General features: G+C 45.5%; 1 protein-coding gene across 3 annotated transcripts in view; it reads right to left on the bottom strand.

Annotated features, from left to right (window-relative positions):
• CECR2 (CECR2 histone acetyl-lysine reader) overlaps positions 1-27,400 on the bottom strand; it is a 152,876-nt gene that overhangs the window by 93,989 nt on the left and 31,487 nt on the right. The gene's annotated exons all lie outside the window — the stretch shown is intronic.

Here is a 27,400-nt window from a genome sequence, read left to right as displayed (position 1 = left end):
TGGCAGGCTTGCACCTGGCACGGGCACCGTAGCCAGCCCGTACCCCTTTAAGGGGTCCGGGGCCGGGAGGGGGGCAGTAGAGTTTCCCTGGTGTTGGCCAGAGTGGCCACCAGGGAAAGCTGGGGAGGGCTAGCCTCCCACTAGTTCGAATTAAGGGGCTACACACCCCTTAATTCGAACTAGTAAGTTCGAACTAGGCTTAGTCCTCATACAATGAGGTTTACCTAGTTCGAACTAAGCGCTCCGCTAGTTCAAATTAAGTTCGAACTAGCGGAGCGCTAGTGTAGCACCTATCAAAGTTAATTCGAACTAATGTCCGTTAGTTCGAATTAACTTTGTAGTGTAGACATACCCAGGTACACACAACAGACCTGAGGAACTGATACAGATCACAGTTTTCTTTGCTTTCTCTTCCTCCTTTGCATATACAGGCAGTCCCCGGGTTACATACAAGATAGGCACTGTAGGTTTGTACTTAAATTGAATTTGTACATAAGTTGGAACTGACGTCCAGATTCAGCCGCTGCTGAAACTGACCAGCGGCTGACTACAGGAAGCCCCAGGCAGAGTTTCTCTGCCCCGGGCTTCCTGGAATCAGCTGCTGATCAGTTTCAACAGCAGCTGAATCTGGACGCCTGGGACAGAGCAGCTGGGGCGCTGCCGGGTAGGTCCCCACAGCGCCGCATCTCGGCGCTGTGGGGACCAACCCGGCAGCACCCCAGCTGCTCTACCGCAGGTGTCCCCAAGTCAGCTGCTGCTGAAACTGATCAGAGGCTGATTCCAGGAAGCCCCGGGCAGAGCAACTCTGCCTCGGGCTTCCTGTAGTCAGCTGCTGGTCAGTTTCAGCAGCGGCTGAATCTGGACGCCTGGGGCAGAGCAGCTGGGGTGCTGCTGGGTTGCTCCAGTAGTGCCGAGGAGCGGCGCTACTGGACCAACCCAGCAGCACCCCAGCAGCTCTGCCCCAGGCGTCCGCGAGAAAAGCCTCGTCTGCTGGGGGGGGGGCGCACTAGCTGCGCCCCTCCCCCACAGCAGACCAGGGAGACACGGGCGGCGGGACCGAGATGCGCCGCGGTCCCGCCGCCTGCGTCCTCCGCAGCTTTGCTCCGCGTCTCCCTGGTCTGCTGGGGGGGCCCCCCCAGCAGACCAGGGAGATGCGAAGCAGCTTTTTTCGCCCCGGAGGACGCGGGCGGCGGGACCGCGGCGCGTCTGGGCGGTCCCGCCGCCCGCGTCCTCCGGGGCGAGAAAAGCCCCTTTTGTAAGTACGGATCCGACATAAGTCGGATCCGCGTAACCCGTGGACTGCCTATATATCATCCTGTTTAAAATCAGATTGAGAAGTTCTATGGGGAAGGGACTGGATCTTGTGTGTCCTAGTGCACTTCTGAGACCTGCACAAATAATAAAAAACAACAACATATCTCTATGAGAAGTAGGCCCCATATCTCTGTTCAGAATTCTTAAGATATCCTAGCGTTTTCATACTATTTACAGCCATGCTGTTGCCAGCCCTCCATGCCATGAACCATATTGAGTCTGTAACCTCTCAAGAATCCAGTACTGGACACTTCCAGAGATGGAATACTGGACTGCATTCATCAACAGTTTGATTATGGCATTCTGATGTTCCTAATTATTCAAATCAACAGTGGAATAAAGGCACCTGAGTATCACCATCATTGACACAACAGTATTTCTTGCAAACTGAGCGTATGAGGTTCCCCCCTCCCCTTCAGCAACACTCCATACTGAAAGACTATTTTCATCTCATTCTCTCCTAGCACACAGCAGATCGCAGAGGTCATTTCAGCAGAGTAACCTCTGAACCACATCCACCACAATCAAAAGAGGCTCCACTCCAGAGACTGTCAGCTCTGCCCATTCTAGGGTTACTCGCACAGAAGGAAGTTATCAACCCACAACCACCATGCTTCATTTCTCCCTCAAATAAACCCCCCAGCCCAGAGAAACTTCTCAGTTGAACAGCAGCAGAATTCCACCTAGGCTAGGCTTGGGTCATTGACTTCCTGCACTTTCTAGAAACATCAGTTCCTTATGCAGGGCTCAAGGGACCTTGTTTAACATTGCATTAAAAGCATTTCAAAACTGCAGCCACATTGATTTCTAGCCAAGATGCAGAGCTAGAGTCTGGAATCAAAGGCCAGCTTGTCCCACCTGCCTCTTGGACTGAAAGGGGCATGTTTCCAATATGCCAGTCTGATTTCCAGGTGAAAGGGAGCATATAAGGAGATAAAAAGCACATAAAGAGAGACCAATTCTTTGTTAGAGCAGCATTTCTGAAGGAGCTGGAATATAGCCTAGTCCACAGCATTCATCCTTTAGAACAAGCACCTAACTTGTCTGGCACAATGTGTTTATCTGCACAAATGCTAATACTCACCATTGACTACATACAATGTCAAATGGCTAAGAGAAACTCACACAATGGCAAAAAGCAGGCGTCTCAAATACTGGGAGGGGACATGGGCCACTGGATTCAGGGTAATTTAGCATGATCTTACTCCCAAGACTAAAAACTACTTTACAATGGATGTAAAGTAAGTCTTAAAAAGAACCCCAAACATTAATGGGCGGTTGTAATTATTCCAAACCCAAGTATTATAATATAAAGCCAGGAAATTGAGAATTAAGGTTGCACTTTAATTAAATCCAAGCATGGTAATATGTGGAAATGCACATCTAAATGTCTTAACTCTGTAGTGAGGTCATATGATTTTGATTAAGGCACATTTTAGTGTCTGTAATCCCTGAGTAGATTAAATTGATTTTTAAAGACAATTTTTATTCCCCTGTTCCCTGCCCCAGGGTATCATCATTGGTGAATGAACTTGCTACCACTGATGTCATGTCAATATTAGCCCCACTTAAAAGTGCCCTGAGCTAGCCTTGTAGCCTATATAACTATGACCATTAGATACAACAATCTTGAATACATCTGACTTAATTCAACCTAACTTCTCCAATGATAGTCTATGAAAGAGTTTAGATCTTTAACTAACTGTGGAAACTTTAAGTGTTTGTATTATCATTCCATTATTAAAGTCCTCTGGACAAAAAAGAAACTGGCAGATAATAATATTTCTGAAATGATGAAGGGTTGTTTTTTTGTATTATTCATTTATACCTAAGTAGCTATATAGTCCCATAACCATAGGGTCTGAGCCCCTCACAATCTTGAATGTAATTATCCTCAGATCTCTTCTCTGAGGCACAGAAGTGCTATTACCCCCATTGTACAAAGTGGGAACTGAGGCTCAGAGATCAAATGACTTGCCAAGAACACATAGGAAGCCTGTGGGAGAGCTGGAAATTGAACTCACATCTCCCAAATCCCAAGCTAGCGCTCTGAAACTCACAGAGTGATCCCTCCACTCCTAATTTAATTCATAACTTAATTAACAGATTTACTTAAATATTCTGAAAAAATAATAATTCTGTACTCACGAAGCCTGGGAAGGTTATTTTCTATACCTGACAAATATGCTGAATACCTGCTTAAAGTGCACTAGAGAACTCAATTTTAACTATGGAACTACAACAGGCACCTCCATAATATGAGTAGCTAAAACAAATGTCATCTCCAAAATGCAGATTACACTGTAGCTATGCTCGTTGGTTCCACAGGAGCATTGGAGGGAGTGCATCAAGCTCATCTCCCATACATATATATGCTGCTATGAATCCATGCTTAAGCCGGGAATAGACAATGGGTACATCTACACCGCATGGATATTTCAGGATACATGGATTTATATACAGGCAATATGATATTTTATGGCTTATCTACACTTTGCTGTGTAGACACACCCTAAATAAGCTATTTCAAAATAGATTCAAGATAAGATATGCAATTTGCGTAGCTCAAATTGTGTATCTTATTTCGAGTTTAGGGTGCTCTTTAGATGCACCTAAAGTGCAGGTCATTTTTTTTTAGTAGGTGTATAAAATTAGGCTCTAATTGAGGCACGTAAATGATTTTGCAAAAATTTGGAGCCGCATCAGTTTCCTCTTATTTCAATAGAAGCTACATTGTCCTTAACATAGACAGGGCTTAAATACGATGATAGTATGAGGAAGGATAGAAGAGGAAAGGCTATAACAGAGTAAGGTAAATTTGCATTTGTTAGCTTTGCTACAAGACGTCTACTGTTCCAGGATTTTTTCTCTATCAAGTATGTTTCAACTTGTTTGGGGGGTTTTTTGGTGGTTTTATGTATTTATTTATTTATTTACTTATTGGTACAATAGTAAGAGAAAAGGGGAGGTTGTTTAGTGGTGAAAGGCTTGTTGGAAGGAGTCTTTGAGTCTTTAGGAAGTATTTGGAGAGAGAGGTGGCTAAGAATGCTAGAGGATGAAGACTGTTCCCGGCGCAGGGGCAGTATGAATAAAGTAGCAGATGTGTGTAAAAACAAAAAACAACAACAACAAAAAAGGAGATTCGTGTGAGAGGAGAGTAGCTGGCAGAGTACAGAGCACAAACACTGGCATAGGAAAAAAGGCCAGCTGACACATAGCCAGGGTAGCACTGTGCGGGACTTTGAAAGCAAGAACAAACAATTTGAACTTGATACAGGATCAGACAAGTTAATGGAAAAATTCAAGTAGATTCAAATGGCAGACTTGGAAAATTTTGAGCGTTGAATGATTTGGTGAAATGAGATGAGAGCCCTGAGAAGAACATAAGAACAGCCATAATGGGTCAGATTAAAGGTCCATCTAACCCAGTATCGTGTCTTCGGACAGTGGCCAATGCCAGGTGCCTCAGAGGGAATGAACAGAACAGGTAATCATCAAGTGATCCGTATCCTGTCACCCATTCCCAGCATCTGGCACACAGAGGCTAGGAACACAATTTCTGCCCATCCTAGCTAATAGTCATTGATCGACTTATCTTCCATGAATTTATCTAGTTCTTTTTTGAACCGTTATATTCTTGTCCTTCACAAAATCCTTTGGCAAGGAGTTCCACGGGTTGACTGTGCATTGTGAGAAGAAATAATTCCTTTTGTTTGTTTTAAACCTGCTGCCTATTAAATTAGTTCTTGTATTAGGAGTAAATAGCACTTTGAGGTCTATAAAATCATGACTGGTATAGAGAAAGTAGATAACAATCATACCCCCACACAGTCATCTCATTTCCAAGATGAAAAGTCCCAATCTTATTAATCTCTGCTCATATGGAAGCCATTCCATACAACTAAAAATTTCTGTTGCCCTTTTCTAAACTTTTTCAAATTCCAATACATCCTTTTTTAAGATAAGGTAACCAAATCTACATGCAGTATTCAATATGTTGGAATACCATAGATTTATATAATGGCAATATGATATTTTATGGCTTATTATCTATCCCTTTCTTAATGATTCCCAACTTTTGTTTGCTTTTACAGCTGTCAATGCACGTTGAGTGGTTGTTTTCTGAGAACTATCCACAATGACTCCAAGATCTCTTTCTTGAGCAGTAACAGCTAATTTAGATCCCATCATTTTATATTTATAGTTGGGATTATGTTGTCCAATGTATGTTACTTTCAATTTATCAACTAAATTATACCTGCCATTTTGTTGCCCAGTCACCCAATTTTGAGAAATTCTTTTGTAGCTCTTTACAGTCTGCCTGGGACTTAACTAATTTGAGTAGCTTTGTATCATCTGTAAATTTTGCCATCTCACTACAGGCAGTCCCCGAGTTACGCGGATCCGACTTATGTCGGATCCGCAGTTACGAACGGGGCCGTTCCTCTCCCTGGTCTCCAGCAGACCAGGGAGAGGAAGCAAAGTGGCGGAACACGTGGGCAGCGGACAGGGCTGTCCGCTGCCCACGCGCTCCGAGGCTTGGCTCTGCTTTGCCCCCCCCCCCGTCCCCCTGGTTTGCAGACCAGGGGGAGGGGGGGGCAAAGCAGAGCCAAGCCGGGGAGCGCCCGGCCAGCTGACAGCCCAGACGCGTCTGGGCTGTCAGCTGATCGCGCGCTCCGCGGCTTGGCTCTGCTTCGCTCTGCTTTGCCCCCCCCCTCTGCAGACCAGGGGGACGGGGACGGGGGGGCAAAGCAGAGCCAAGCCGCGGAGCGCACGATCAGCTGACAGCCCAGACGCGTCTGGGCTGTCCGCTGCCCGCGTGTTCCGCCGCTTTGCTCCCCGTCCCCCTGGTCTGCAGACCAGGGGGACGGGGAACAAAGCAGAGCAAAGCCACGGAGCCCGAGGGCAGCAGGACAGCCACGGCGCGTCTGGGCTGTCCCGCTGCCCCCGTGCTCCATGGCTTTGCTCCGGACACCTGTGGTACAGCAGCTGGGGCGCTGCCAGTTGGTCCCGTAGCGCCGCTCTGGGCGCTACTGGACCAACCGGGCAGCACCTCAGCTGCTCTGCCCCAGGCGTCCTGATTCAGCCACTGCTGGTCAGTTTCAGCAGCGGCTGAATCAGGACGCCTGGGGCAGAGCAGCTTGGGTGCTGCTGGGTTGGTCCAGTGGTGGCGAGGAGCGGCGGCGCTACTGGACCAACCCAGCAGCACCCCAGCTGCTCTGCCCCAGGCGTCCCCAAGTCAGCCGCTGCTGAAACTGACCAGTGGCTGACTACAGGAAGCCCCTGCCCCGGGCTTCCTGGAATCAGCCGCTGATCAGTTTCAGCAGCAGCTGACTTGGGGATGCCTGGGGTTCTTAAGTTGAATCTGTATGTAAGTCAGAACTGGCGTCCAGATTCAGCCGCTGTTGAAACTGATCAGTTTCAGCAGCGGCTGAATCTGGACACCAGTTCCGACTTACATACAGATTCAACTTAAGAACAAACCTACAGTCCCTATCTTGTACGTAACCCGGGGACTGCCTGTATTTGTCTCTTTCTCCAGATAATTTATGAATATAGTGAATAGAACAGGTCCCAGAAAAGACCACTGGCCAGTGTTCTCTGTAAACTGAGTGCTTCGGAAGCCTTCCAGGAGACATTCAGGTATTGTCCAGCTGACTGGCAGAGTGCCTACAGCTGCCAGCATGTCTTTCTATTGGTGGTGCACATTTACATTTCTCAGTGTACACAGCCAAATTTATTCTGCACATGAAAGGAAAAAAATTAGCAGGAACATTGCCCCTGGAGGATACCACTATTTACCTCTCCCCATTCTGAAAACTGACCATTTGCTTATCTTTTAACTAGTTTCCAATCCACGAGAGGATCTTTCCTCTTAGCTCATGACAATTTACTTTGCTTAAAGGCATTTAGTGAGGGACCTTTGCAAAGACTTTCTGGAAATCTAAGTACACTGTATCACTAGATCCCCCTTGTCCACATGTTTGTTGAAACCAAGTAGATTGGTGAGGCATGATTTCCATACGGACTCTTCCCCAACAAATTATGCTCATCTATGTGTTTAACAACTTTGCTCTTTGCCATCATTTCAACCAGTTTCACTGACACTGAAGTCAGGGTAGGGAGCTTGTAATTGCCAGGATCATCTCTGGAGCCCTTTTTAAAAATTGGCATCATATAATAGCCATCCTCCAGTCATTTGGTACAGACGCTGATTTAAATGACAGGTTACAGACTACAGATAGTAGTTTTGCAATTTCATTTTTTAGTTTTTTCAGAATACCATCTGGTCCTGGTAACTTATTACTATTTAGTTTCTCAATTTGTTCCAAAACTTCCTCTAATGACACCTCAATCTGGGATATTTTCTCACATTTGTTACCTACAAAGAATGCCTCAGGTTTGGGAATCTCCCTAATATCCTCAGCCACTCAGAGAGATGCAAAAAAATTAATTTAGTTTTTCTGCAATGGCCTTATCATTCTTGAGTGCTCCTTTAGCATCTTGATTGTCCTGTTGCCTCCCTGTTGTTTAGCAGGCTTCCTGCTTCTAATGTACTTTAAAAATTTTTGCTATTACTTTTAGAGTCTTTGGCTAAGTTATTCTTCAAATTCTTTTTTTGGCCTTTCTAATTATATTTTTACACTTCATTTGCCAGAATTTAAGCTCCTTTCTATTTTCCTCGCTTGGCTTTAATTTCCACTCTTTAAAGGAAGAAATTAAAGTAATATAAAAAAGAGATGGCTATATGCACGAGAATTTTGGCAGAAGATATAAAGAAGGGAGGGGATTTCAGATGTAGAGTGAAGAAAGTTTGGTTTTATAGGAGCCTTCATGTGACAAGAGAGGAATAAAGGGATGAGGTAAAGAGGAAACTCAAGACATAAAAAATCCACTATCTTTCCAATTCCTTAAGACAAGCTATTGGAGAGGGAGAAGAAAGGATGATGTCATTCAATTTGATGTGTTGGTTCAGCTTGAAGAAATACCCAATATCCAGGATATTATATGAGAGATGAGCAGTGATCTGAATCTGGACAGAATGGAAGAGAACAGGGACTAAACAAGATGATTTGGGAAGGAAGGATAACCCTGTAGTTATAGTACTAGACAGATTCAGGAGACTGTGGTTCATTTCCCAGCGGTGCCACAGACTAACCTTGAGCAACTCATCTATTTTTTCTGTGCCTCGGTTGCCCATCTGTAAAATGGAGAAAACATTTTCCTAATTCACAGAGATGTCATGGAGATCAATTAACCAATGCTTGTCAGATACTCAGACACTAGAATCACGGTCGTACGTGGCCAGAAAGAAATGGTGATTACTTGAATACTGTGCAGTGGCCACAGGTTTATTGGATTTCAACTTAGTACAAACAGAACACAGCAATATAAAAATATGCAATTTCAGGAAACTAGTATTAGGAAATTAAATCTAATAAGGTGTAATGGAAAGAAATACTAAATTTCACGAGAATAGAACACTTGGGAAGCCTTACTTAAGGTGATGCCAAATGGCAACTTCTCTGAAAACAAATGTAAGGGACATGAAATTGTCAACATGACTTCACAAGGAAACTGAGCAGATTATATTATAATATCTGGATCTAAACTACACATGAAAGGCAAATTACCTACTACAGGGCATGCACAAGGCAAGATTTAGGGGCAGACAGCCCAGGCTACTGCCTGAGGTACGAGCCATGGGGGTACTGGGCTCACAGATTTACAGATACCAGCATGCAAATTTATTGTCTTATATGACAGGGATACATCACACATTAAAAACATGCATCAAAGTTGTGAAACGGGCTACAAATAAAATAAAATATAAGGTATTCAAAAGTTTAACAATGGAGGGGGGCATGGAAGGCACTCCTTGCTTCAGGTGCCACTTGATGTTGGATGTGTGAATAAGGTGAGGCAGCACTATACTTAAATTCTAAATTACAAGAATACAACTATATACAATGGAAAATATCTAATCTGCCTCTGCCTTGGGAGAAGTGACAGTACCAAAACTCTGCTAAAAGAGCAGCAAGGGTCAATTTCAACTAGTCAAATATTAACTGTTCAAATGTTACAAATGGACCACTTTAGAGAAACAATTTAACAATATAAATAATTGTCTGGAAATAGCTAACCCGAATAGAACTCGTTGAAACTCAGAATTTCCTCTGTGCTGGAAACTAACATTTCAAAATTTGTTTTTGTTCCAAATCTGACTAGAAACGTTAAAAAAAATTAAAACTCCCTGTGAAACAAACTCTGGGGAAAAAATCATCTAAAAAGTTTTCATTTAGAAAACATTTGGAGTTTGTTTGAAATTAAATGTTTATTTTGAAATTACTTTAACTAATTGTTTCCAAAACAAAAGCTTTTCCAAAACGAGAATAAAATTTCAAAACAAATTGTTAATAACATCCCATGGTTTTCAAAATATTTCAGTGTTACCAGAACAGCATTTGCTAAAGGAAAACTGTTTTGTAGAAAATTGGCCAACTGGCTGTAGTCCTGAAGCAAACAACAGGGGTCACAAATAAGGCACAGGAACTGGTTCAAGCAGTAATTGCAGTTGAACCACTAAGTAGCAGTGACCAGGATATAATTAACTTCAGTAACCTTTTGGTATGATCCCTTCCATAAACTAAAACTCTGGCACTAAACTTTCTGAAGAAGGATAGTTTGTTTAAAAATATATACACCCTGTTTTGAAAGAGCTTAACTAAAAGAGGTAAAGCACTAACATCCTTTTAGACTAAAGTGGGGAGGAAACGTTAGCATACTGTATTATATTCATAAAAAACATGTTTACCTCCAGAAAAATGAAAGGAAAAATGCAACAAAAAAGTGTAGTTAGAATGGTAAGGCACAAGAAGTTTATTCAAGTAAAAAAAGAATTCTTCAGAAAGTGGAAATCCCATATGCCTGAAGCCAATACAAGGAATAAAACTACAGTACATAAAATGTAATATGGGGATTAAGAGTGCTAGGAAGTTTAAAGAGCAAAGGCAGAGATATTAAAAGATATATTTTAACATACATCAGAAGTAGGAACCCTGCAAGGAGGATTGTGGATTCTCTTGACTGCCAGGTAGTAAAGGGAGTAAATGAGGAGGATAAAGTAGATAAAGAGAATTTAAACAAATTATCTGCATCAGCTTGTGCTGGCAGAGGTTCGAAAAGACATCCACAAAAAGAGGGAGTAGGCATCACAACAATAAGGCCCATCAAACTGCAATGTTTAAAGCAACGTTGAAACAAATTAATTTAAATCGCAAACAGATTGGCTCAGATAGTACTCATCCAAGCATTCCAAAGGAAGGTAAGAATGAAGTGGCAGGGTACATATTTTGTTGGCAGCTCTAGATATTAGATACTACAAAGCAAGGCTGCAGAGTAGGCACTGTTGTAGCTTTATTTTTATTTTTTTAAAGGTACTGGAGTGATCCTGGGAATTACAGACCAGTAAGTCTACTCTAGTTTAAGCATGTAGTTATAATACACCTAGATGAACATGATACCAGATGCACAAACTAGTATGGCTTCTACAGAGGAAAATAACTCCTCCACTCTATTAGAATTCTTTAAGGAGAGACAAGATAGTGGATAAAGAAGAACTGGTGGTTAAAATTAATTTGAATTTTCAAAAAGCCGTTGGTAAAAATCCATCACCTGGGTTATTAAGGAAACTAGTCATTCGGGTGAGAGGTAAACATCTGTCAATAGATTAAGGCTAATTAAGAAAAAACAAAGAGCAGGAACAAATGGCCAGTTTTCAATAGGGTTAATAGGAAGCCCCAAGAATGGATACTAGGATCAGGACTTAATATATTGTGTGATTTGGAAAGGGATAGAAAAGGTGAGATTGCAAAATATGCTGGTGATACCACTATTTAGGTTAGTCAAGACACAGAAAGGGTCGTGAAGAATTTCAGAAAGATCTAACAAAGTCAGTCAATTGGGCAGCACAATGGCAAGCAACACTCAGTATACACAAGCATAATGTAATGAAAACTGGCAGGAATGGTTTGAATTACAAGTACAAACTCATGGGGTCTATATTAATCTTAGTCATTCAGGGAAAACAGCCCAGTGTCCTCGTGCACAACTTAGGAAAAACATCTGTTCAGTGTGGTCAAAAAAGCAAACAGGTATGTCAGCTTGTATTATAAGGGATAGAGAATAGTTCTGAACACACAATCCCAACTTATATATAGGTAGTATGCCCTCTCCTTGAATATCGTATTTGATTCTGGCCATTCCAACTGAAAAAAAGAAAATAGCAGAAACAGAAAAGGGCAACTGTAAAAAATTATAGACTTTTCTATGTGGTATTAATTACAAAATTAGGTTTATAAACAAACTCTAATTATCTAAAATCTGGATTACCTGGAATCCAGAAATTTTAAACATCAGAATTTCAATTATTTTCAAAAATGTGGATAAAGTAGAAAGGAGATCAATAAGAGGTGACATTATTTAAAATGTATGATACAGAGTAAGTCAGCTGAGTGAACCTATCCCCCTTTTTCATAATATAAGTACAAGAAGTTTCACAATGAAGTAAAAGATAATAGATTTTAAACTGACGACAGGATTTTTTTAACATAAGCACTCCGTTGGGAAGGAACAATCAGTTGCACATACAGAAAATGGAAAAGGACTCTCTTAGAAGGAGTACTGCAGAAAAGCGATTGGAGGGTCATAATGTATTACAGGTTGGATCTCCCTTGTCCAGCACCCTCGGGACGAGGATTTGCCAAACGAGAGGAGGTCCCACCTGGCCAGTGCTGTCTCTGGTGAAGACTCCAGCCCAGCCCTGCTGTTGCCTACCCGGCCGTGGCTTCCTAGGCTGGAGCTCTGCGGCTGCTGCTGCGAGGGCTGGAGTTCCATGCTTGCCACTGCTAGCCCCCTGCTACCTCCTGGCTGCAGGGGCCAGAACTCCCTGCCCATCCCTCAACACAGGGCTCCTGGTTGAGTTGCTGACCCTCTCCTGCCCTGCGGCCCGACTTCCTTATATCTTGGGCTCTGTGATTCAGGAACATCTGTGGTCCTGCTGGACCACGGATGTTGCCGGATCTGAGTCCCGGTTAAGGGAGGCACAACCTAAACACAAGCCAACAGTATAACATTGCTGCAAAAAAGCAAACATTATTCTGGGATGTATCAGCAGGAGTGTTGTAAGCAAACATGAGAAGTAATTCTTCTGCCCGACTTAGGGTTGCTCGGTGTCTGTTTTTTGACTGGAACACACTGTGAAAAAGAGACCCTGGCAGCTCCAGCTGGCACTACCAATCAGGACATTAAAATTCCAGTCACCGGTGCAGCGTGGGTCCAGGGCTAAAAGGCAGGCTCTCTACCTACCCTGGCTCTCTGTGGTTCCCAGAAATGAATGCCAGGTCCCTGTGGCCCCTAGGTGCAGCGAGACTCTGCTTGTTGTCTCCGTCCTGCACTCTCCGCAGTTCTTATTGGCTGGGAACAGTGACTGATGGGGGCTGTGGGTGTGGTGCCTGCCAGCGCAAAGACAGCCTGTGAAGCCTCCCTGAGCCAAGGGGCTACAAGGACCTACCAGCCACTTCCTCAGAGGCAGGGAAAGTGCAATTGGGACCCTGCACCAAAACCCCTGTCCCAGCCTAAGGCCCTTCCCACACCCAAATTCCCTCATGCAACCCACACCCCATATTACCCACACACTCCACCCTCCTACCCCACCCCTGAGCCCCCTTCAGCTCCCCAAACCACTCATCCCGAGCCCCACTCCAGAGCCCCCACCCCCAACTGGAGCCCTCAGCCTCTGTATCCCAAACCCCTGCTCCAGCCTGAAGCCCCCCCACGCTCCTCAAACCCTTCATCCTCAGCCCCACCCCACAGCCTGACCTCCAAGCCACATTCCTCACCCTCCTGCACTCCAACTGCCACCCCCAGCCCAGAGACCCCTCTTACACCTCAAACCTCTCATCCCCAGCACCATCCCACAAACCACACTCCCAGCGGCAGCCCCTCCCCCCAGCACCCTAATGCCTGGTGAGAGTGAATGAGGATGGGGAATAGCAAGCAACAGAGGAGGAGTAACGGTAGTTCAAAGTAGGAAGCCTAGTTCGAACTACCTAGTTCGTGCCCCTGTAGCCGCGCTGCACGGGGTTCGAACCAGCGGGGTTTTAAAAATGGCAGCTCCCCGCTTATGCAAATGAAGCCCGGGAAATTCAAATCCCGGGCTTCATTTGCAAGTGCGGTATGCCTACATTACCCTCCTAGTTCGAACGAGCGGGGTAGTGTAGACATACCCAGATGGAGTAGTGTAGCCAATTCTAGGCCCCACATTTCAGGAAAGATGTGGACAAATTGGAGAAAGTCCAAAGATCAAAAAAATTACAGGTTGGACTTCCTTGGCCCCGCACCATTGGGACCTGACTGTCCCGAACGAATTTGCTGGACCAGGGAAGGTCTCCTGCCACCGGCTCTCAAAGTTGCCCCAGTAGGCACCCCCCCCCCCCCCACCTGGCTGAGATGCTTGTCCAGCTGCTGCTGGCTTCCTGGGCAGCAGAGACTCCAACTCCTGCCACAGGGCTCCAGCCCCACGCTTCTGGGGACAATCACGGGGCTCCAGCAGGCTGCTCTAGGGATCTAGCCCCGTGCTGCCGTGGGGCTCGACTCCAGCCCCATCTATGCTCTTGGGGCCTGCCACGGTGCCCCGGCCCTGCACTCAGGGAACTACTGTGGGGCTCTGGCTCCAGCTCCAGGCTCCAAGAAGCTGCTGGAGGACTCTGGTTCTGCGCAGCTGCAGGGCTCTAACCTCAGCCCCAAGCTTTCAGGGTTGCCACAAGGCTCCAGGGTTTCTGTGGGGCTCCAGCCAAGTGCCAATCTGTGCTGTGGGGGGATTCCTGCATGGCCCTGCATTGCCATGGGCTGCTGGAGGCTGCTGTGGGACTCTGGCCATGGTCTCGCACTGTCCCCAGCCGGGCTGCCCTCCCCGTTTGCCCCTGCTGGCCCTTCTGTTCTTAAGCTCCTGAGCTTTCTGATCCAGGAGCATCTATGGTCCTGCCGGATGACAAATGTTGCCAGAACAAAGAGTAATGATTTTTGGAGGTACAACCTGCATTAAAGGTCTAGAAAATATAACCCTAAGAGGGAAGACTGAAAAAAACGGGTTTGTTTAGTCTGGAGAAGACTGAGAGGAGACATGATAACAATTTTCAAGTACATAAAAGGTTGATACAAGTCAGAGGGAGAAAAATTATTCTCCTTAACCTCTGAGGATTGGATGATAAGCAATGGGCTTACATTGCATCAAGGGAGGTTTGGGTTGGACATTAGGAAATTCTTCAGTATCAGGGGGTATGTCTACGCTACCCTCCTAGTTCGCACTAGGAGGGTAATGTAGGCATACCGCACTTGCAAATGAAGCCCGGGATTTGAATTTCCCGGGCTTCATTTGCATAAGCGGGGAGCCGCCATTTTTAAAACCCCGCTGGTTCGACCTAGTCCGAACTACCTAGTTCGAGCCCCGTGTAGCCGCGCTGCACGGGGTTCGAACCAGCGGGGATTTAAAAATGGCGGCTCCCCGCTTATGCAAATGAAGCCCGGGAAATTCAAATCCCGGGCTTCATTTGCAAGTGCGGTATGCCTACATTACCCTCCTAGTGCGAACTAGGAGGGTAGTGTAGACATACCCAGGGTGCTTAAACACTGGAATAAATTGCCTGGGGAGGTTGTGGAATCTCCATCACTGGAGATTTTTTTAAGAGCAGGTTAGACAGACACCTGTCAGAGATGGTTGAGATCAGGGGTGCCATATATGCGGCATTGAAGTGCAGCTTTTACCATTGAAGTGCAGCTTTCAGAGCACCCTTGCTCCTCCCCATTCTTAACCTACCAATCTGGAGGGAAAGACTCAGGACCTCTGCCTTGAAGCAGAGTGGTGGAGTAGGGGTTTCTTCCCAGTGGGGATGGGGGTCTCTGGGTTTCTGCCCAGTGTGGAGGAAGGTTCTGGGGCTTCAGCAGGAGTGAGCCTGAAGCCCCAAGCCCCATCAGGAGCCTTTTGTGGAGCTAGCGCCCTGAGTTCCAGCCTCCAGCAGGTGTGCCCTAGATCAGTGTTTCTCAAACTTTTTTTTAAAAAGTACCCCTTTTTCAAAAATAAAATAAAATAATTGTAAGTACCACCAGTACCTATAGTTTTCAGACACACAATTTTTTTTTCCCTACCATTACAACACATTTGTTTAAAGAACTTCATCGTAGCTGGACGGACAATGAAATTTTGGGTGTAAAAAGTACAAAAATAATAAAGCGCTGTAAAACTTAAAACAAAAATTCAGTTTTCTCCAAATTTCAGTTGTGTTGACATACCTCCCAAACTTCTCTCGAGTATCCCTGAGGGTACTCTACCACTGGTTGAGAAACACTGCCCTAGATCTCAAACTTCTGAAGATTGTCAGATGCGGTTTGGAGGTCCTGTCTAGATAATACTTAGTCCTGCCATAAGTGCAAAACAGGACTGGATGGCCTCTTGAGGTCCCTTCCAGTCATACACTTCTATGAGTCTGATAATACATTTTAACTTCTTTTGTTTGTGTTGCTAGTTTGAGGCTTCCTTGGAGGAAGGGATTTTAGAACTTTTCTCTCTTTGCCCCACAGCCAGGCCTGCTCCTACTCCTCACCTCAGTATGGTGGGAAAGGAGTTGCCACTGCAGTCCAGGAAGCAGGAGCCCATAGACCAGGCACTCCTGCCCTCACAGCAGTGCAGGCTCCCCTGTCCACCTAAGGTTACCAGATGGTTTCAAAAAAATACCAGAGGGTATGTCTACACTACCACCCTAGTTCGAACTAGGGTGGTAATGTAGGCAACCGGAGTTGCAAATGAAGCCCGGGATTTGAATTTCCTGGGCTTCATTTGCATCTCGCTGGGCGCCGCCATTTTAAAATGTCCGCTAGTGCGGACTCCGTGCCGCACGGCTACACGCAGCACGGAGTCCGCACTAGCGGACATTTAAAAATGGCGGCACCCGGCGAGATGCAAATGAAGCCCAGGAAATTCAAATCCCGGGCTTCATTTGCAAGTGCGGTATGCCTACATTACCACCCTAGTTCGAACTAGGGTGGTAGTGTAGACATACCCAGACATACTTGATCTCAGATGCGAGGGAAGGGGGGAGACCGGCCGGGAGAGATCAGGGGTGGGGGGAGGGAACCAGCCAGCAGTAAGCAGGACTGGCCGAGAGAGGGCTGGGGGGAGTGGGGCTGGCTGGGAGGGGGTAAGGGGGGGCGGGGCTGGCAGAGGAGATCGGGGGGAACTGGCCTCCCAGGGTTGGCTGGGAGGGGGTCGAGGGAAGCAGGGCTGGCCGGGAGGGGGGACCAGCCGGCGGGGAGTGGGGCTGGCCTGGGCACACGTAGATCCCTAGGTGCTGCCCAGCCTGCACACGGTCCCGGCGGGGCACACGGGCGAGTCTGGCTCCAGAGATCCCATCCCTCCCCGGCCCCCCCCTCCACCCTCCCCACTGTGTAGTTACGTACTGCCTGGCTAGCAGACACGCTAACGCTGTGTGAGCGTGTCTACAAGCCAAGCAGTACGCAACTATGTACTGATACCCATGATAATAATAAAACTTACTTAACTAGAAAAAGTCCAGTATTTTTTCAATTTGTTTCCCGGACAGAAAGCTCAAATATCGGACTGTCCGGTTCAAAACTGGACACCTGGCAACCCTATTTCCACTTCCAGGCATGAGGCTCATTTTAACACTGTTAATCCTTGGATACTGCTGCCAGTATCAGGGACCCGTTTCTCTGCAGGTAGCTGTGTGTGGACCGTGAATGGTGCCCCTGGCCTCTCCCCCTCTCCCACCCACTGACTATGCTCCAGGTGCTGACCATGCTCCCTCCAGAGCCCCTGCCTCTTCCTGCTCTTATCCATACCTCTCTGCTAGCTCAAGGCTTCCTGTTGGTCCTTGGGCACCAGGGAGCTGCTGTTGGTTCCAGCAGGTTGAGTGCCTGGGCGCTGATCATGCTCCCAGCCAATTTGAAAGGTGTGGTACATACCAGATTGGTGCACAGCCGCTGCTGTTGGTTCCAGCAGGTTGAGTGCCTGGGCACTGATCATGCTCCCAACCAATTGAGAGGTGTGGTACATACCAGATTGCTGCACAGCCACATGTACATGCAGCCTAAAAGGAACATTCTAGACAGGCCCTTGTTCAACAGAGCTTCTCTTTATGCTGTATAATGAGGAAAAGCAACTCCCACCAAAAATTCACCACGATTCACAGCCAGCTGGCCCCTCCCCATCACAAAAACCCCAGCACAGTGTTTCTCAATCAGTGGTACAAGTATCCTCAGGGGTACTCGTGAGAAGTCTAGGGGGTACGTCAACACAACTGAAATTTGGAGAAAACTGAAGTTTTAAGTTTTACAGCACTTTTTTATTTTTGTACTTTTTACACCCAAAAATTTCACTGCCCACCCAGCTACGATTAAGTTGTTTAAACAAATGTGTTGCAATGGTAGAAAAAAAAAATGTGTGTCTGAAAACTGTAGGTACTGGGGATATTTATATTTTTTTTAAAGGGGGAATTTTATAAAAAAAGGTTGAGAAACCCTGCCCCAGAGCACTTGCCTTACATGCACCAGAAAGACTACAGTATTTTTGCTGTTCGCCTCTCTTTTCCACTCTCCATTGAGTCCTGACATGCTGGTTTGCTATTTAGGCCTGTTTTACGCTACAGACCTGTGTCAATACAACTACATCACTTAGGGGTGTGAAAAATCCACATCCTTGAGTAATATACCGTCTTTTAGCGAATATACCCCACACCCAAATATACCCGCAGGGTATACAAGGCTGTGCCGGGGGTATATTTATGGTGCGGGGGGGGCGGGGGGGGAGGGTTGTAGGGGAGAGAAATTAGCCAGCTACTCACCACCTGATTCCTGAGCAGCCGCCAGCCTCCGGGCGGGGGAGCGCTCACTGCCCAGTTCCTCCGCAGCCATAGTAAGGGGCAGGGGGAGCGCTCATCCGGCTGTGCAGGAACTGGGAGGTGTGTAAAAAATTTTTGTATACCCCACACCCGAGTATACCCCGCGGGGAGAGGGAGGGTGCAGGGTTTGTAAAAACGAATAACCCGCGGGTTACATTCACTAAATTACGGTAGTTATACCAACACCGACCTAACCCCCTCGTAGATAGTGCTATGTCAACGGGCGAGGGACTAACTACATTGATGGAAGCAGCTCTCTCATCAGCATAGGAGCATCTTCACTAAAGTATCACAGCGGCGCAGCTGCACTGGTGTGTCTATACGTGAAGACACGCCCTTAGTCTAGCTCTGCTAAGAAAATGTATGTCATCATAAGCGTGCAAATTTTTCTCCTTTGACAACCAATTCTGGTATTGTTCAGTGGGCTGGGTTTGTTACTGGTCCATAGCGCTGTCACTCTTCCAAAAGCACACTGGAAATGTAAAAGGTGCATTAGATCCCAATTCTAGTCAATTTTCCTGCCATTTCAGGTATGTTCTTCACCATCTGTGTTTTTCTAATTCTTTGTCCAATCTCGATTTAAAGTGTCCCAAGAGAGAGGCTTCCTGCATTTCACAGGGGAGTCCATGTCACTGTATCTAATACATCTGTCACGAAGCTCTTCCCAAAATTCAAAATCAACTCATTCTTTCATTTCATTCCTTTACTTGTATGTCCAATCTCTCTACATTCCTTGGTGCTTACATGTAAGAAGGATGTCCTCTGCTATATTCAATACTGTATATCGTCACCCTGAACGTGTTTAGGTCTTTTAATCTTGCCTTATATAAATTCAGTCTACTGATTTTTTCCCCCCCTGTAATCTCCTCCCCGTTTTTTAATCATTTTGGTATCAAGGTGCTCAGAAATGAACACAATAATCCAGGTGTAGATACTCAAATGCCACAGAGGGAAGAGTTATCTTCTCTGCTGCACAATGCTATCTGTAAATGCAATCCAAAACTTCACTGGCTTTTTCTGAGCTTTAAACACTCGTTTAACTCTCACCTTTAGGTCTCCCTCAGCAACATTTAGTACTGCCAATCCAAACTATTCAAAAATTATGAGTGAGGCCCCCCATAAAATCATGGGATCGGCTTTAAAAAAAATAATAATTTTTACAAAATAATGTGTTCTTTCTATTGTCTTCCAATTTTTAAACCTTTAGGGTACTTGTAAGTAATATTTTCAAACTGTTTCTAGAAACTGAGTTTAAATACAATAACTATAGAAATGCTTGGGATGAAAAAATTCCAAGATTTAGCTATACTGATTTTAAAATTTCAATATTTAATCAATAGCTGTGTTTTGGATTATGAATTTTACCTATGATAATCTGTATTTTCTAAATTGAATTTTTAATCTCATTTCTAATCTTTATTTTGGCACTTCTGTTATTACTCACTTGTCACGGCTGGTATCTGAAATCCCTCTCAATTAATATTACCTATGAATTTTATTAATATATTGCTTATTCTCTCTTCCAGATCATTAGTGAAGTTAAGACAAGAACTAATCCAGATCCCTGTGGTATTCTACTACACAGCCCCCTACACAGCACACTGCTGTTTATGATTATCCTCAGTTTAATTCGCATATCAATTTCAATTAATTATAAGCAATATTCATGACACATATCAAATGTTTTACTAAAAATCAAACATGCACAATAATGAAGTACTACACTTAATCTGTCCTGAATGATTGGGTTTTTAATAGAACATTGGATAAGGGCTGCTTCACTTGATTTTGAAATAGCAATATGAAATTAAAGGAGGAAAAATATCAAACTAGTTTGTTGGCTAGAGAGACTTTTAAATCTACTGCATCTAAATGTTATCAATCGGCTTTTTTTGAGGAGGTAGAAGGGGTGTACTGAGATAGGTATTGTATTACCTTGATTTTATTTTGAGCATGGAAGAAGTGTAGTCTATTGATTAGAACAGGAGACAGGATCTATTCCTGACTCTGCTACACTTGCTTGAATTAGGAATATTAAAGACTAGTCGAATAGTTGACTATCTGATAAGCAAATGCTTATCAAATAGTCGACTAGTCAAGTCCCACCTCCCTTGCTGCCTCTATCAGATAGAGGCAGCAAAGGAGGGGGAGCAGAGGGGGTACTTGAAAACGGCAGTGCTGCACAGCTAAGCAGGTTCTAGGGAAATGCTGTGCAGAACACGTGGTCAGCTGGGGAGTCCCCAGCTGATCCCGTATTCCGATTAAATGCTGCACGGAGCCCGGGGTCAGCTGGAGAGTCTCCAGCTGACTACGGCTCCACCTGGCATTTCAAATCAGCAGCACAGCATGGAGCCTGGGGTCAGTGGGGGACTCAAAATCCCCTGCTGACCTGGAGCTACATGCTGCGCTGCCAGTTTGAAATGCACAAGAACCCTTGCTGTGGACTCTTGTGCATTTCAAAGCTGGCACCCGTGTGCAGCCCGGACTCCGCAGGACTTTCCGCTGGCCGGGGGCTGCATGTGGAGTTCTTCATTCCTCCTTTGAAATGTTCAAGAGCCCCAGCGGGGGCTCTTGTACATTTCAAAGGAGGAATGCGGAAGTGCCTATCAAGCAGTTGATGGAAATTCCATCGACTACTCGACTAGTAAATTATCCATTAGTTAACATCCTTAGCTTGAATGACCCAAAAGTCTCTGTGCTCCCCAGTTTTCTTCTCTGAAAATGGAGCACCTTAAGCCTTGTTTAGACTCCAAACGTCTTCTATGCTGTAGGACTTAAATAAAACCTGGCAGTGCACTACATGATTAGCACTGTGTGGTATCCTAGCCGTACAGATGACAATGATCTGAGTTTTAATGGTATTTTACTGTGCTCCGGGCTTCCACAGCTACAGAACAATTCAGGAATGCTGTCCAGTCTCATTTGTGCTGCAAGACCAGCCTATGTTCTGAATGTGCAGGGCACTACCATGCTGTAACCAAGTCCTCTGACAGAGTGTTAGTGATCCATGCATACACAACACTGCAGCGGAACCCTCTGTCAACTCTTGACACCTATTGTTCAGATTTCCACCTGCAAACAGACAGAGCAGCAGAGTTACTCAAGCAATACGGGCTCTACTTGGCAAAAGATTATTTCACCCCAAGACTAGCAAATGAACTTCTCTATTCCAGGGGGAATTGAAAATTGCTGCATATGGGGGTCCCTTGGTCTGGTCAAAGTTATGGTCTACTGTAGCTGCAGTAGGGATGTTAAATATTGGTTAATTGAATAGCTGAGTAACCTCATGAATTCTTATCGGTTAGTTGACTATTCTATAGTCCCCGGCAGGGGCAGATGAGAGTTTTGAAGGGCACATGGTGCAGGGCCTATTGAAGAGCAGGGCCCGGGGTAGCCGCCCCACGTGCCCTGCCCTATATGCGCCGCTGGTTCCCGGGGTGGGGCCGGCAGTCAGTGTCCTCTGGCCTCACTCCTGAGGAATCCTCTGCCTCTCGGTGCTGCTGCCTCTGTATCAGAGGCAGCAGCACAGGGTGCCAGATAGAAGCTGGTCTGTGAGGGTGTGTCTAAACTACATGGCTCCGTCGATAGAGCCATGTAGATTAGACAGCTAGGCAAAGGCAAATGAAGCTGCGATTTAAATGATCGCGGCTTCATTTAAATTTACATGGCTGCCGCGCTGAGCCGACAAACAGCTGATCAGCTGTTTGTCGGCTCAGCGCGCTAGTCTGGACGCTCCCCTGCCAACCGGGGCTGCCAACAAAGGGCTTTGATGTCGGCAGGGGAGCGTCCAGACTAGCGCGCTGAGCCATGTAAACTTAAATGAAGCCGCGATCATTTAAATCGCGGCTTCATTTGCCTTTGCCAAAAAAACAAATCTACATGGCTCCCTCGACGGAGCCATGTAGTTTAGATGTACCCCAAGGGTTTAAAAACCAGCTCCCCTCACGGACCGGCTGCCTGTTGTCCTGTGCTGCTGCCTCTGATAAAGAGGCAGCAGCATGGGGTGGCAGCAGCCCCTGTCTGGGAGAGGTCTTAGTTCCTGGACTTGGCGCGAGCTGGAACTGAGCCATGCTGCCTGACTCCTAATATATTTTAAATGCAGAGCCGCAGCAGGAGTAGGTCCCAGACCCATAGCAAGCCAGGACTAAGCCAGGTTGCTAGCCAGCCTGCTAAATAAATTAGTGAGCGTGGGGGGGGGGGGGGGGAGGGAGGGAGAGGGAGGGGAAGGGATGCGATTAGTCTATAGCATTAACCTATAGGCTTTTGCTTTTTGGTTAATTGACTACACTATTATATCCCTAATCTGCAGTATGACTAGAAATCAGTGAATACCTATTACACTTTTGTATGGGATAGTGGCAACTTCAACTTTCCGTTGTCCTCTGTTCAGCCCACTGGAACAGAACATTCAACATTTTGAGCATATAGTCATTGCAAAGTTTGGCTTGGTGATTGACTCGCTGCCCCTGTGTTGCTAAGACTCCAGGGAGCACATCCCATGTTTTTTTGTGCTCTGGTAAGCTGAGTCCCTCTATGAACAGTGGTTCTCAACCAGGGTACATAGTTCCCTGGGGTTATGTAGTGGTCTTCCAGGGGATACTCATCTAGAAATTTCTTCGGTTTTACAACAGGCTACATAAAAAGCATTAGCAAAGTCAGTGCAAACTATAATTTCATACAAATAATAATGCTCCTATACTGCTCTCTATACTATGAAATATAGGTAGAATATTTATATTCCAGTTGATTTATTTTATAATGATATGGGAAAAATGGAGAGTAAGCCATTTTTCAGCAATACTGTACTGTGACAATTTTGTATGTGTTTGTGTGATTTTGTAAGCAAATAGTTTTTTTTTAGTAAGGTGAAAGTTGGGGATAAAGAAGACAAAGCAAGACTCCCAAGTGGAGTAAGACTGAGACTCTGGAAAGGTTGAGAGCTACTGGTTTATGATTCTTTCCCAGTGATTTTTGGGAGAACTTTCCTGTCCTGAGCACATAGGAGAAACTGCAGGAAGGGAATGGATAGGACTATCAGCATTTGAGTGATGTAACCTGTGTTTTCATTGCAAAGTGGATGGATTACTTTAGTACCAGAACAGCCAGTAACCCTAGCAGAAAGCACTACTAAATTTGGGTATGAAGTTGTGTGTCTCAGAATGGCAGGAGGGTTGAGAAGACATCTGAGTGAGCCTGGATTAAACCACGCAGTGAAGACATACCCCTTGGTGATAGTTGGCAATTGGTGCAGTCTAAGTTGTGTCTAGACTACAGGGTTTTTTCGAAAAAAGGGGCCTTTTTTTGAAAAAAACTTCCCCTGCTAAAGTATATCGAAAGAACGTGGCAGTTTTTTTGATTGAGGAAAACCTCATTTTACGAGGAATAACGCCTTTTTTCGAAAGTGCTCTTTTGAAAAAAGGCATTATTGAATGTGAACTGTGCTTTTTTGAAAGAGAGCATCCAGACTGCCTGGGTTCTCTCTTTTGAAAAAGTGGCTCGCTTTTTCGAAAGTACTGGCTGTAGTCTAGACTCTCTCTTTCGAAAGAGGCTTTTTCGAAACAGGCTTGTAGTCTAGACGTACCCTAAGAGTATCAGAACAATTCTATCAGTATATAGCGAGTGCCTAGAGCAGTGAAAGTCCACTAAATGCACTTTGCTCCTCTTCACTAAAGCTAAGTTTCATGGTACACAAGGCAAGTTACTTCATATCATGGATATAGCAGAGATTGACAATCAACCAAATTCTGTTGAGAGCCCTAAAATGTGGTGCATATCTTTTCTCTTCTTGCAGCTACTGTGCAAAGCTTACCAACTGCTAATAAACTCTAGTCATACCACATCACCATTGAAGAGACACAGGAAAAAGAAACAGTCTCCGAGCTCTTCTTCTTGATGAATTTAGACATTAATTAGACATAGCCCTTGGATTCCCATCAAGTCATCAGTATGGCTCTCACTGTCACATGACTTGGGCACCCTAATGTATTACATTCATTATTCTTGTACGAAATGTGCACATGTTGTTGTGGGCTGGGGATGATATTTCAGGTCCCCTTATAAGGCTTCTGGTCAGCTGCCTATTGGAACAGCCTTTTATTAAAACAGCAGCTTGACAGTATCCAAATTATATTCTCTGCTCCATTCCCCCCTCCGCAAACAAAACAGGAGAGCTGTTCACTTCCAGTGATACACCCAGGGCTGGCCTTACCATGAGGCGAACTGAGGCAGCTGCCTCAGGTGCCAGACTGTGGGGAGGAGGGGAGGGCGCCACTAGGACCCAGAGTGTAGAAAATTGTGTCTGCTGCTGATGCATATGTATTCGCTCTGCTCTAGATGCACAGAGATGGTGGAGTGCTGTGCTGGAGGAAGGAGTGCACAAGAGACATAACAGGCAGGCAGGAGAAAAGGTGGCATGGGGGAGGCATTTGAGCTCCCCACCTCAGGTGCCAAAATGTTGTGGGCCAGCCCTGGATGCACCCTAAAATTTCCCACAGCCCACCTCTCATGACAGCTCTGGTCAATCTGTTAAACAGTTCCAGAGGTCTCCTCTGGTTAGCCCACTGGACTAGCTTGCTACAGAATGATTTGTTTGTAATCCAACTGCTACAGCTTTCCACAACTACGGCACAGTAAATCACACACTGTTTTGCTGTGCAGGTTGTGTTTCTGGAAGCCTTCCATGCCTGCTTCTGAAATGCCTGTGCAACACTGGCTGAGTTCAAGTCAACAACATTGTCCTATAACCCCAATGGGGTGGGGGGAATGAGGGTCCTCTGGGCCCAATATCAATCCTGTGTGAGGAGACTGTATAAATAGCTGGCGCGTACACTCTAGAGAAGCAGCAGGGGAGGTAGGGAGGGGAATCTGAAGTGTTGGGCCCCAGCTGTGAACTCCTCTTGTTTTTGTTTTAGGGTAATTAATGTTCCGTTGAATAGAGCCAGGCTACCGGCTCCTGTGTCTGTAGCTTTCAATTCTGAATCGGCAGCCTTATTGGACTGGGCAAAGCGTGGTAGGGGGAGGTTTGTATTTCCTGCCATCCCGATTAAATGAAGTAATGTGAGCCTGCTGGACTCCAAAGCTTGGACCGGAGGCGAAAGAGAAGGCTGGTGGGGCAGGAATTTCCCCCAAGTTCTTGTGTACAGTGAGGATCTGTTCCCGAGAGAGACTCTGCTTGGAAAAACCCTTCTGAATAAGCTTTCTTTGCCCCTTTGTTTCCTGCCCACCAACTTCTCTTTTTTTGGGGCAAGAGGAGGGACTGTAGGGTGTTCCCATACTCTGGTGTGCTGCCAGGAGGGCAGCAACCCACCTTCCAATCACACTTCCCTCTTTCACCCCCAACTCCTCCAGCTCCTAAATTAGATACATTCCCCCTGTGCTCCCAGACGTCTCCATCGCCTCCTCCTCCCTTGACAGAGCAATCATTTATCAAGTTGTTTCACGCGTTGTCGGGGAGGGGGACCCCGGGGGATGGGAGTTTGTTTCGTCCCTTTGTTGGAGCTCCACAGGACCGTCCAGCTTAGTCTCCAGCCAACTGCTGAGAGTTGCTGGACTCCAGAGCAAATGTTAAAGGGGCTGCCTTTCATCTACTTGCTGATCCTGCTGCCTTTTTATTTTATTCGGTAGCTTCTGGGAAGTTAAAGAACACACCCACCCCTGTCAGTCTGCATGCATGTTTTTGAAGTAGCAGAGGTTTCTTATTTTTTCCACCGGTGCCTTCTCCTGTCACCCACCCATTCAGGCTTTGGAAGTAAATTCACCTACTGGCCATTTTCTCCTCCCCGACTGTCAGATTATTATAAACCAGATTTGGTGAATGGGAGGTCCTGCTCTTACAACTCATCTCTTCTTTGTGCATGCTTAAGTGTATGCAAGTGTTCTTTAATCATGAAGGGGAGCGGAAGTTTGCGTGCGTGACCATGTTAAAAATATTATGGCCCCCTTTTCAAAGACAGGCTTTTGGCAGACGAACTAAGCAGCCATGCTGAAGAGGAAGGGGTTTCTATTTTGAGAGTTAAAACGATCTCCAGCTTCACACATGCGGGACTGGGTATCAGGAGATCTGTGTGCTGTGTTCTAAGCTTTTACCAAGGTTTCACAGGATGTCTGAGGCAGGTCACTTAACTTCTGCCTACCTCAGTACCCCATCTGTAAAATGAGAATAATTACATCTCTAGCTGAGATGTTGTATCCCTAGATTCATTCATGTTTGTCAAGCTCTTTGAGACTCTTGTATTGAAGTCACTATAGAAATATAAAGTCTGCTAAAATCAAAGGTGGGCACATAGAACCAATAGGCCTAAAATTCAGTTCATGGTGATGTCTGTTTTTTTAACAACTGAATAAGAACAAAGATATAATCAGTTGCTTCGTGAATCCAAAAAAGCAGTTTCTCTATCAGCATAGACAGAATTGTAATACTAGAAACCATTAGGGCTGCCTGCATTTATTTTTAATAAACTATGCAAAAATTAGTTACAGCTTTCTGGTTTTTAGCAAGTTACTGTGACCTGGCTGTCTGTGTCTGAGGCCATATCTATACTTACCCTGCTGAAGACCTGCTAAAACAAACACTGAGGGTGGCTCCAGCCAGTACTCCTGGCAGTTTCCAGGTGTAAGGGAAGCCTCCAGGTGTAAGGGAAGCCCACGGGAGCATTTGCTCTCATTGGCCTCCCTCTATGAAGATGGCACCAAGCTCAGCTTAAGGGAAGCTGACTTAGTTGCCTATCTTAACCAGATGTGCCAGGTCTACTGTAGACCTGGCCTGAGTTTAGGCATTCCCTAATTTAAATCAATTTAAATCAAACAGGGACTATGAAATCCAGAGAATAAGCTAATAAGTCTTTATGGTGGATAGACCATCTCAAAACAAAAGGGAAAACACTTAATAATTGAATCACTAAGAATCCAGTACAGACTCTGTATGTCCTACATGCTTATGGTTTAGAAGTGGAACTTGTCTCCACCAGTCTCCCCTTTGGAGGAGAGCTGAACACGTTTCTCAAAGTGAGTCAATGCAGTGCATGAGTCATCAAAGGGAATGATGAAAAATAAGGAAGGGAATGTGCTCTTGCACCCAGGAGCTGAGCAGTGGGTTGCCTAATTGTTGCCAACAT

This window comes from Pelodiscus sinensis, chromosome 1, assembly GCF_049634645.1.
Source record: "Pelodiscus sinensis isolate JC-2024 chromosome 1, ASM4963464v1, whole genome shotgun sequence".
Lineage (NCBI taxonomy): Eukaryota > Metazoa > Chordata > Testudines > Trionychidae > Pelodiscus > Pelodiscus sinensis.
This window is presented reverse-complemented; position numbering and strand designations above follow the sequence as displayed.